Source organism: Salvia miltiorrhiza, chromosome 1 (assembly GCF_028751815.1).
Source record: "Salvia miltiorrhiza cultivar Shanhuang (shh) chromosome 1, IMPLAD_Smil_shh, whole genome shotgun sequence".
Taxonomy (NCBI): Eukaryota; Viridiplantae; Streptophyta; class Magnoliopsida; order Lamiales; family Lamiaceae; genus Salvia; species Salvia miltiorrhiza.
In genome coordinates, this window is record NC_080387.1 from 65,079,718 (window position 1) to 65,091,719 (window position 12,002).

The 12,002-nt window shown below is 39.4% G+C and overlaps 1 long non-coding RNA gene across 3 annotated transcripts; it reads left to right on the top strand.

Annotated features, from left to right (window-relative positions):
- The first annotated feature begins 462 nt into the window (after window positions 1-462).
- LOC131005047 (uncharacterized) lies at window positions 463-5,507 on the top strand. Of its 3 annotated transcripts, none has more exons than XR_009095193.1 (8): window positions 463-643; window positions 862-976; window positions 1,089-1,257; window positions 1,697-1,765; window positions 2,005-2,071; window positions 4,031-4,107; window positions 4,220-4,292; window positions 4,364-5,507. It is a non-coding gene; the product is annotated as an uncharacterized LOC131005047 (long non-coding RNA). The 3 variants fall into 3 exon arrangements; XR_009095194.1 differs by having other exon boundaries at window positions 1,098-1,257; XR_009095195.1 differs by lacking the exon at window positions 1,697-1,765.
- Window positions 5,508-12,002: the final 6,495 nt, after the last annotated feature.

Consider the following 12,002-nt stretch of genomic DNA (forward strand, 5'->3'; position numbering starts at 1 on the left):
TTAATATAATTTCAACTATATTACCTTAAATTAAATAAATTTAAAAATAATTTATATATAAATAATTATTTATGCAAAAATAATACTCTCCCGTCCCCCAAAATTATGCATGAAAGTTTGTAGTAATGACAGTGGAGAAAGGGTCCCACAGTAAGAATATTATTAAATAGATCATGAGTAAATAGTCACTACAACAAAATCAGCCTTTGGGGATGCTTATACGAGGACTATTTCAAGTTAAGAGTCCTATTTTGTATTTAATGGGACTCCTGTTTAAAAATATCTTATCCAATCTACTCTTCGCTGCTTAAACTACCTAAGTTAAATTGAAAAGAACACCTTTCCCATAAACTGTAGTTTATAATTTTTTTGAATTTTTTAATAAAAAATTAAATTGCCTTAATTCATAAATTAGAAAAAAATAAACAAAAAAGAAAAGAACATAAAAAATTGGTCCAACTTTTTATTTGTTCGTTTTTTCCCCCAAATGCCAAAGAAAAGCCCTTGAAGAGAATTCCCCAAATCCATAGCGAGAAAGCTTCCATCTTCGACGAGAATCTGCTCGCCAATCCAAACCTCTGCGATTTGGCGCTGTCACCGATGAGAAGCCGCAGTCTTGCGCTGCCGATTTTTGTGTTAAATGGTTTATTTTTACTTCTCTATTCATCTAATTTTTGTTTCTTTCTCTGCATTTTATTTCTTTTTCAAGTTTGATTTCTTAGTGCTCTATTGCGAATGTTCCGTCAAAAATGAAGGATTATTGTCGATCTTACTATTGATGCATATATAGTTCTTATCTAGAGCTAGGTTTCTATCCTTTCTGAAAGGTTTGTGTTAGTTCTCTTATTAGCTTCTCCGCAGCTCGTTGAAGAATCCAAACTACTCGTCGAAATCGACAAAGATCTCGGTCGTGATGTTAGCAATTTTTGCATTCTGACCTTGCTCCTCCCCTCTCCTCGCCGCTTTCCCAATCGTGGTAACTTCTCATCTCTAATTGTCTATCGGTTACGCTAGTGTATCCTCTATATGTTCGATTATTGATTAAAAATTATTCGCATTTGCCAATTCTTGTTCACTTCATTGATCAGTCTGTGCAGCCATTATAGGGCTCCTATACTTAGTCTGCTTCAGAAGTAGGATTGGCGTCACGATCGGGTGGTTATGGAGCTGATGAGAGCTTGCCACCAGGCTTTGAAGATATGAAGCCTAAAATTCCCAAGTTGCCTCAAAAAACCTCAATGGAGATGCCTTCCACGAGTAAGTCCAATTTCATTTCTTGTCATTCTACATATACTTGTCAATATGCAATTTCATGTATCTATGCTTGATCATTACTAGAGTTTACTGGAAAATTTCATGTGTAATGCTCCCCTAGCGTGTGCTTGATCATTTCTATTTATGCTTAATGAGATAAACACAGAATGTGAAAAAAATATCTGCTTTGAATGAGAAGAACAACAGATAAACTTGATGTGAATCAATGTATGTCTGCTATTACTTCATATCTTGTTGTAATTTCAGTTTAAAGTAAATATCTTGTCTGGGGAAGAAAGCAAAGAGATTGAGTCTTTGGCATGGATTTTCTGCTTCCAGTTTCCTTACCTTCTTAGAGGACACGATAGGTGTTAATTTAGATTATGATTCTTGGCTCTGAATTTTGCTAAATCTTTTATTTTCCGTGTTTGTGTTTTTGTAGTCAGTAGCAGGTTGTAGACTTCAAGCAGGTTTATGCTCATGTTCGTCAGTTCAAAAGCAGCAGTTCAAGGTAATAATGATCAATAATTCGAAATAAACTATTCTACATTGTTTCATCAATATGAACTCTTGAAGTTGAGATCCTATGATTTGATCATGCCATCTGAATTTTTGTTCTACAACAAACTGTTTTGTGTTCAGATTGTGTAGATTTAGATCTGGTCTGGCTGCAATTCTAGTGTGGTTGCTCGTTTTCTTGTAGTTGTTTTACGCCTTGTTTGATCCTCGTTTCATCTAATACCAACATAGGTGCGCAAAGAGTGAAGAACATGTGTGTTGCATTCAGAAACTTCTGCAAAGAGAAGAACCTCGATGGGTGAGTTCTCGACTTTCTGCTCATGTCATTATTCGTTGCCAAGGAGGTGATTTGGAACTTCATGGTTGATGCGTCTTCGACTTTTGGGCCATTTGGCCCTATTTTTCCCTTTATTTGCGTTGGTACAGGTCTGTCAGGGGGAAAAACGAAGTTGTAAAGGAAGAAAGGTCAGTAGAACGGAAACGGAAGAAATGCGGTCGGAATGGGCATTACCGAGCCTGGATTGTTAAATCATGTTTACCAGCATGGAGCTTCGGCCAACAAGTACCTCTCCAATTCAACTTGGGGCATGGGAACCTGGAGCAACCCACCTGGTATAAGTCACACCGAAGAGAGCAATCCGTCTGATCGTTACCATGAGAAGCAGACAGCCAAAGCCATAAAAGGAAGGTCAATCTCGGAGATCTTGAAGAAACAAGTAGAAGGTGGAAGAAGGAACTGGAAGGATCGAAGGAATAGGAAAGGTTGACTAAGCTTGCAGCTGGACGCCATCTTCAATCAGGATCAATCAAAGATCAAGCTAATTAAGGAAAGAAGATCCCGGCGAAGATTTGGAACCGACGCAGCTAGGGTTAGGCCTCTACCATCCGGCAGTATAAAAGACTAATGTGGTGCAGCGTGAAGAAGTTCTTGACACCTTGAAACTTTTTACTTTTAGCATTCAATTAAGTTCGCCGTGTGTGGCATCCAAAACAATTTACATTCTCGTGCTTTTCCACTTTCCGTTGTGTTTCTATTTTTGAACAAGTTCGAAGGCTTGAAGCCTAGGTACTATTTATCTATTCCAGTATTTCTTTTCGTTCTATAATGTGCTTAATCCCTTTTGCATTTATGAATTGCGTCATGTGTGAGTAATTCCCTTGGTGAGGTTTTGGGGGTGGAAATAATTGTTGTTAACATGTAAACATTCGTGAGGCACTTGTTCTTTCGGTTGAGTCTCGTGGTTCCAGACGGATTTGTGCCAAACCATGGACAGTAGGGGCCTAACGGGTGATCTCCGTTCGGTAAAACGCTGTTCGTGTTAAGCAAAGGCCAGGGCATACCAGGGTGTGACAACCGGTATACCCACGACCGAGTAGCTGAGCAGCGTCAACAAAAGGCGTTGTAGATCCGGAAGGTGGGGAAAGGATTGATGGGATACACTGTCATTCCTCAGTCTTGGGCTTCTCTAGAGACTATCCATCAACTGTGACGAGGCATAAAGCCATGGTTATCAAACGAGGAAAGCAATCTCGGCGCCGTAGCATGTCTATGACTGGTCGGCTGACAAAGCCGGAAATAGTTGAGTCCAGGAGGTATGTGTCACTAAAAGCGTGGAGTTGGGGACCTCGGGAGAGAAGGTTGGTGAGGGTCATACTTGGTGAGTAACGGGTATGACTACTATCTAAGGAGGAGTGAAGCACTGCCTTGTGACCGGGGATTGTGTGACCTTCGGACCAAGTGACCACAATGAGATCAACCATCCTATATGTGAAGTGCAACCCCTTGAAACGCCCCAATGTCTTTGGGCCACGCCTTGGGCTTGAATGGATCATAGAAGGATCATCAGTGTGCCTATGACCGAAACGAATGTTAACAACAGTTATGACCTAACCGAATAACCTCACCCCTTTGTTATTATTGATCTTGTTTATTTCTTGTGCAGAGTATACAGATTGAGAATTGTGACACCTCAGTTTGTCGTAGGAGAACAAAGTGGTTCCTCACTCCCTGTGGGATTCGACCCTACACTTACCACTAAGGCTAAGTTCTTATTGCGAGAAGTAGGAGCGTGTATTGTCAGTACTGGGCATACACAGGTATTTTGTCCGCACCGCACGACGGGTGTGTGTCAATGGTGTAATGCTCTATCTAATTTGATATAAAGCATGAAATGAGTTATGCTCTTTATAGAAGTTCTTCATCAATTTTTCTAAATGCAGAGTTTGAATTTATGTGTGAAAAACTCTGCATTTTCAGTTCCTTCAACAGGTTGTTGATTCCAACAATGATCATAGCTAGCAAATTTTGTTGAGAGTGAATTCTTAGGAGAGCAGGTAAACTTGAATGATTATTGGTGGTGAATAAAATGGGCATGATTTTTTTTAAAAATACTACATATATTTTGGTTCTCTCACTAATATGTTTTTACTTTATCTCATTCTTTAGGTAAAATAAATTAGTCAAGATGACAAATGACAAGATTGTTGGCTCATTCTTTGCAGCTATTTTCACAACCAAGGTAATATATAAATTAAGCATAGTTGCAGAACTTGTATTAAAAAAATTACTTTATGAAACTTCATATTGCAGGTCAAACTTCATAGCCAAGTACAACACCCTAATATACTAGCTATGATCAGCTTCTACTCTGAGCTGAGCTGCATCGTGCATGAGTACATGCACAACGGTACCTTACACGATTGCCTTATCTCATCAGGAAGAAGCTGGAAAAGAAAAAAATCGGCCTCTAGCCTGGCATGCTCGGATACGTATTGCAGCTGAAATCTGCTCAACTCTAGGCTTCCTTCATAAGGTCAAGCATAATCCAATTATCCATGGAAACTTGAAACCCTTCAATATTCTCCTAGATCGGTTTAATGTTGCCAAAATCTTCAGCCTAAATGGTCATTGGTCATACGACAAACATTGTATCGTATTATACTATCACAACAATGTTGGTAAGAGATATGAATGCTGTAAAGATCGAGAAGAGCTGTCACATAGTCGACAACAGTGAGTTACCTATGCCTGATGAAGAGGCTGCTGGAGTAGAGGACTCAGCAATGTTGCTGGAGCCTTTTTCTGTCCAATCTATCAGGTAATATGCCATCTATCTCAGTTGCTCGACCAATTTTGACAGAAATCATGCTCTATCATTATCTTCGCTGCTTCTCATTTGCAGGACGTGCTGCAGATGAATTTTCCTACGAATTGGAAGCAATAGACGAGTGGCTGAAAACAGGACATGATACATCACCATGACTAACTTAAGGTTGAAGCACAAGTCCCTAGTTCCAAATCAGACTCTGTTGTTGGATTCTCTGTATTAGCTAGGAACTGAAGGTGTTAACAGTCCACTGTCACAATACATTATTTTCTATTTCTAGTGAAAATAATCCATGCCTAGAAAGCATAAAAATTACATGGTGCTCTCGTGAGTGAGCGTAAAGTACTTGTATGTTACTTTGTATTTGCATTTAGGATGTAATATTGTAAATTTGAATGGAATGAAATATTGTATATTTTAATTGTCGAATTAGTAGTTACATATGCATGTTTTTTGGGCAATGAATCAACTTGTGGGAGCTAATATGAATCTAGGTAAAACTAGATATTAAAGAATAACAAAAGATGGACTCTAATAGGACACTCATTTATTAGGACACTCCTAGTGTTACAAAAATATCCTATAATGGGACTTTCATGAGTGTTTTATTACAATGAGTGTCCTATTATGCATTATAATAGGACTTTTGCTTGTATGGGACTTTCCCAAAGATAGTCCTATTTGCGCTAGTAGGACACTTATGAGAAAGTCCTATTATAATGCATAATAGGACACTTATGAGTGTCCTATTAAGTGTTTTTTGTTATAGTGAGTGTCAGTTAAAAGAGTAAAATTATAAAAATTATATGTGGGGTAGTGTCTAAAAATAGGGTATACATAATTTTGGGTATCAAAAAAAAAGTTATGCAGAATTTTGAAGAATAAAGAAAGTATCATATAATTTAAATAATAATTTAAAATAATTTTCCGTCGAATTTCGAGGGGTTACGTACTACTCAAACATAACACATTTAGCGTGCAATTGCATGTATGGCGATTGAATTGATGGAGTGCGTCACATATTGCTTCTTCTAGGATTTGGAGCGCCGCGCTACTTGCTGAATTGGAATTTTATTGAGAAAAAGAAAAATGAAAAAAAACAAAGAAAACCCGTTGAAGGCACAACAGACGCAAACTAACGGGCTACGAAACTATAACGGCGAAGACCCAGAGGGAAAAACATCGTGAGAGGAAAAAAGAGTCAAGAAATGTGCAGGAGCTACATAGCAGGAACCCCATGACAATCAAAAATCAAGAGCATCATCCTCCGTATGATTATAAGAATCTATGATGTCCCCCCAACGTTGATTAGAGACCGTATGAATATCAGAATCCATGATGTCCCCCCAACGTTGATTAGAGACCGTATGAATATCAGAATCCATGATGTCCCCCCAACGTTGATAAGAGACCCCCGTCATCGCAAGAGCCGCTGCATCCCCGGGAATATCCGAAGGTCTACTAATATTGGAGCCTGGAATAGCAGGATGTCGTAACCGGTGCTTTAAAGAGGTATCAGAAACCCTCCCTTTCCCGAATTGCTTGGTAGCGCCCTTAGGACGCCCTCTGCCTCGCTTGCCCGTAGGAGCTTCAGTGAGCTCGACTGTTGATGAGGCTGGGCGAACCTGATCAAGAGGCATATCACTCCTCCCCGAGGCCACACGTGTAGAAGGTTGCTGTCCGCCAGTTGCATGAGTCGAGTCATCATGCAGAGGAACGATTGAAACACCAGACTCAGGGGTGCGAGCGATGCAAGGCGCATCCTGAGATGCTGAAGTCGTAATAGCGGCTGTGGGAATGCCACTACTAGAATTAGGCACAACATGTGTGGTAGACACTGACCCAGACGGTTTCTCGAGTACCACTTGGGAAGCATGGATGCCCAAAAAATCTGGTTCAGTAATCGTAGCCGCATCGATCCCATGACTTGAATCCTCAATAGCAAGAACGTTAAGACAATTGGCTTTAGTAGGAGAAGTTGCCCTCAAAGCCGGAGAACCCACAACCAACACCGGTCCCCTCGGCGTGAACTGCTGTTGCTCCGTCAAAGGAGCAGCCTGCTGCTGCTCGGGCTCTTGCTGAGATTGTGAGCCATCTGCCGCCTCCTCTGAGAGTAGCGCAAACCGATTTTTATCCTGAGTTCGCGGGGAAAGTTGCTGCTTCTCCTGCTGAGTATGTCCCGAAGCCGGAACCACCTGTCATTGAGGACCCTCCGGCACCGGTCTTTTGAGAACCTCTGCTGAATTCTTGCGACTCCCTGGATCAGTTTGGTTATCTCCCTTAGTTATCACATTTTCCTTTTCCGAATTCACCTTAACCTGATCTGTGATCTCCACTCGAGGTTGTTTCTTATTGCAATTATCAACACAATGCCCAGTGATCCTGCAATGTGTACAGTAAAGAGGTAATTTCTCATAATAGAATTCTACGTGATAAGCCATATCATCTCCTTGAACTTGCATCGACTCTTGCAGCGGAAGCGATAAATCAACTTCGACAAGCAGCCGAACATAATGCCCAACATCGGCATAGGCAGACGCCCCATCAATTTTAATAGAAGTGCCAACAACGTTGCCAATAGCTGTGATAACTTCAGGATGCCAGAACTCCACAGGAAGATTATATATTCTAACCCAAACTTGGCTCAACGAAGAAACTTCCTTATAGGGATTAAACCCTTTCACCCACTCCCTCATACGAAGGGATCCCTTCGACAACTTCCAGAACTTTCGATCCTTAACAATGTTCTTATCCTCCATTGTATCAAACTTCAAGATATAAAAGCCCTTACACATTGGAATCAACTTCCACTCCGATGAAATCTTCCATATCGATTGTAGTTCCTGCTTAAGTTCAGCGGTAGGACGAGGCGTATCACCTTTTTCCAATAACAGTTTTCCAATAATTGCGTATCGAAATTCCTCAAACCGTTTCTTGCAAAATTCAGAAGGCAAAGAAAGAGTAAAGCCATGACCTGATTCTTGTGCCTGAAGCGCCGTGAACTTATGAGCAAAGACATCTGGGCGTCGCAAAAGGCGGGGGGCAACCGCACCAGCGTAAGAACCACGTTGATTATCCGGGAGAAAATCCCTCTTCGCGCCGGAGCCATCAGGATAGCAAGTCTTTGTCGCAGCAGCATGAGAAGGGTTATTTCCAGGAGAGAAATGAGTGTCTAGTGTCGTCGGTTGCACCCCCGTAGAGGATCTGGCATCGACAGTGGCTAGAATACTCTGTTCGTGGGCAGAGATCAGATCTTTTCCCCCAGCAGCAAGCGGAGGCAAGGAATCAGCCGGTTGTTCAAAATTCGCAGAAACAGATGGGAGATTTAGGAATCCCTTATCTTGAGTTCCGGCCGACGAGGTGGCCCGAGCAGCCGAATGAATCATCGAGTTAAAGCTTGAGTGAGGTGAAGCTCCCTTATCATGAGCTCCGGCCGGCGAGACCGCCGGAGCAGCAGGACGATGTTCCAGTCCGGTGGCGGCTAGGGACTCCGATCTGGGCGCAGTGCCGGATCGAGGATGGGCTCTGTAATGGGAGGCGAGATCTGTTTCTGCTGCAGATGTAGAAGATGGGAGGCGAGATCGTGGGCTGCGCAGCCGGTGGTGATGCGGTTTCCGGCGTAACGTGGTGTCGCTGGCGGCGGAGCTCAAGAGGTGCGTAGCCGCCTCGCTTGTCAGTAGCAGTCCGTCGTCCGTACTCGCTTCTCAGGAGCTCAAGGAGGTGCGCAGCCGCCCCATCTGCTGCTGCTCGGAGGGAGGAGGTGCTGTGTTCCTAATACTCGAGATCCCCTTTTCACAGCGCCTCAAAAATCCGGTATGCTCTCTCACGAGATCTACACCAGCGGTTGCTCTGGTCGTCGAGATCGGAGCAAGTCGTACCACGGGATGAGGCCTACACCAGCGGTGGCTCTGGTCGTCGAGATCAGAGACAGTCCGGTTCGAGGCACTACACCAGCGGTGGCACTATTTCAGTCTCATCTCCTGGGAGACTTTTTTTCGCATGACATGAGATTCACTATATGCCCCAAGAAGTATCATCCATTCAAGAAAGGTTTAGATCTAGCGCCGCGCTACTTAATTTGCCTATACAAAGTCATACCACATTACCACTATTTAACAAAAAACAATTCTCACAATATATTCAATAAAACTAGTTTATAGTATGTTGAATTTCGACCAATTAGGTATTATAGTACTTTACAGTTAATGAGGCCTTGCTTTAGTGACAAAATTGAGGCATCCAAACATTATCCTTTGTGAGAGGTCTTGGGTTCAATCTCGCCTGCGTGCGGTGATATTTTCCCATTTTAGGTAATGTTGTATCCCGTCTGCGTGCGGTGTTGTATTGTTTGGTGTTGAGTTCCCACACGCAGGACGTTTTTTGCCGGTGTGCGGTGATGTTTTCCTACTATTTGGGTGGTGGTGAGGTCCCATCTACGTGCGGATTACATAATTGATTATATTCAGATATCTCTTGTAATTTCCAAAAAAAAAGTATTAGTACTTTACGTTCACTACAAGAAAACTGGTCGAACACCGACGGAAATCACCGACGGACTATTTTTCATCGGTAGATACCGACGGATCCCCGACGGACCGTCATCCGGCAACATCGCCGGAGCCGACATCTATTTCCGATGAAAATATCGACGGACTACCGACGGAATCACTACCGACGGACAATATCCGTCGGTAAATTCGGTATTTTTGATTTTAATAATTATTTTTATTTTTTACCGACGGAATACCGACGGAATCCCTACCGACGGATTAAACTCCGTCGGAAATTTGGATAATTTCGAATTTATTAATTATTTTTATTTTTACCGACGGATTACCGACGGAATATTCCGTCGGTAATTTCAATAAATATTATTATTTGTATTTTTATTGTTTTTTTTGTTTTTTTATTTATTTTTTTATTTTAAATTATTTTTAAAATTAGTACCGACGGATAAAGTCCGTCGGTAAATTATTTTTTTATTATTTGATTTTTTTTATTTTTTATTTTTTATTATTATTTATTATTTAATTTTTTTTAAATTATTTTAAATTAATTTTCTATATTATTATTATTTTTAAATTATTGAAAATATTTTAAAATTGATAGCTATTTTTAGCAATAATATTTTCTCTTTTTAATAAACGATAATATTAATTTTTTTTATTATCTTAAATTCGATCATATATTTACCGTCATTTTTTCGCCGGCACCACAAGTCTTAGATATCATCTCGACATATTCTAAGGTTATGAATAAATGATATTGTATATTGAAATAGAGTTTAAATGAATTAATAGGTGCTAGTTATATCAATAATACGCGTGTTCTCTATTGGCGACCACTCGAAAGAAACTTCAAGGTTAAGCGTGCTTGACTCAGAGCACTAGTAAGATGGGTGACCCACTGGGAAGTTGGCCAAATCATATGCAATTAAGTTCAAAATACATTAGAAATACGAAATACTTGTAGAATACGAAGATAGGTTGATAAAAAAAATTAAAATTAAAATTTAAAAATTAAAAATAATTTACCGACGGAAAATTCCGTCGGTAATCCGTCGGTAAACGCGCCACCTACCACGGCCAACGCCGGCGCCGGAGACTTACCGACGGCGACGTCCGTCGGTAATCCGTCGGTATCCACCGACGGACAGAAAAAATCCGTCGGTAAATCATTTACCGACGAGCGTTTTCACGACGGGTGAAATCCGTCGGTATCTCCATTTACCGACGGAATTTTGATTCTTACCGACGGAATATTCCGTCGGTGTTCGGCCAGATTCTGGTTGTGGTTAAAACTAGTTTATAGTAAGTTAAATTTCGATCAAATACTAATTTACATTTAGTTTATAAGTAGAAATTATAAAAATTAGTTCTTCTTTATTATAAGATTCAATTATTTGAAATCGTTGATTGTGATAGACAATGACGATAAATCAAAACAATGAGGCTAGTACGGCTTTGCCCCACAAACACAAATAAAAAATGATTTTATTTTCCGACTCTAAAATACATATGCCAACTCGTTAATTAGCTAAATCCATTTGAATTCATAAGTATAATTTGTTACAATAATTGGATATATATTCGACACAATAAAAACGTAAAACATTACAAAGTAAATATTTATAATAAATTAAAAATAAATTTAAAGAAAATTTTGCATAGGCATGTCGATTGATCACTATATTTTATTAGCAACAAAAATACCGTAATTAACACGGTGCAATTGTAGTAAATCGAAAATCATATCCATAGAAACTAATAAACAAAAACACTATGAATAATTCAACACAAATACCAACTCAATATTCAGGTAAATAAATAAAAGATCGTGAAGATATAAAACTAGACACAAATCAAAGCAAATAAAAGTGGAGAACAAAATAAGATAATAAAAATACTGAATCTATGGAATGTAATAACGTTAATTAAACTTATGTATTCTATTGATTCAATAACCAATTTAATTTATCCCTGATAAAAGATCACAATATTATTCATAATTTTCTCTAACGAACAACTACAAAAGTGGATTAATAAATTTTCTATCACATTCAAGTCTCAAGATAATAAGCTAATCCAAAAGCACACAAAAAACCACCTATGACATTCAAGTCACAAGGTAAAACTATACCATACATTCTTGAATTGGCTGAGCAATTATCACATTCAAGTCTGAAATTGAACAACTAGACATGCAAACTAATGATCAGATAATTCACAAGAAATCATATATTCAGAATCATGAATCGTAAATTGGAGGACAAATTGATATTAAAAATCAAACACACAAATTCAATCAACTATATACAAACACTATAATTAGAAAACTAACTATTCAGACATAACAAAATAAATCAAAGACAAAAATTAAATAAAAGCAATTAAATTAAATAAACTGGTAAAACCCGAAAAGTAGTTAGGATGAACATGACTTGATTCTCCAGTCCTACAAAAAATAAATCTAAGTTATAAAATTTGAGAAAACAATAAATTCTAAAGTTGGAGTATGAAAAAAAATACATTGAGTGCATGATTCAAGCGATCACAATATAACAAGGCTTGAAGAAAGGAATAAGTCCATAGTTAATTTAATTGGTATAACGAAAAGACTCCA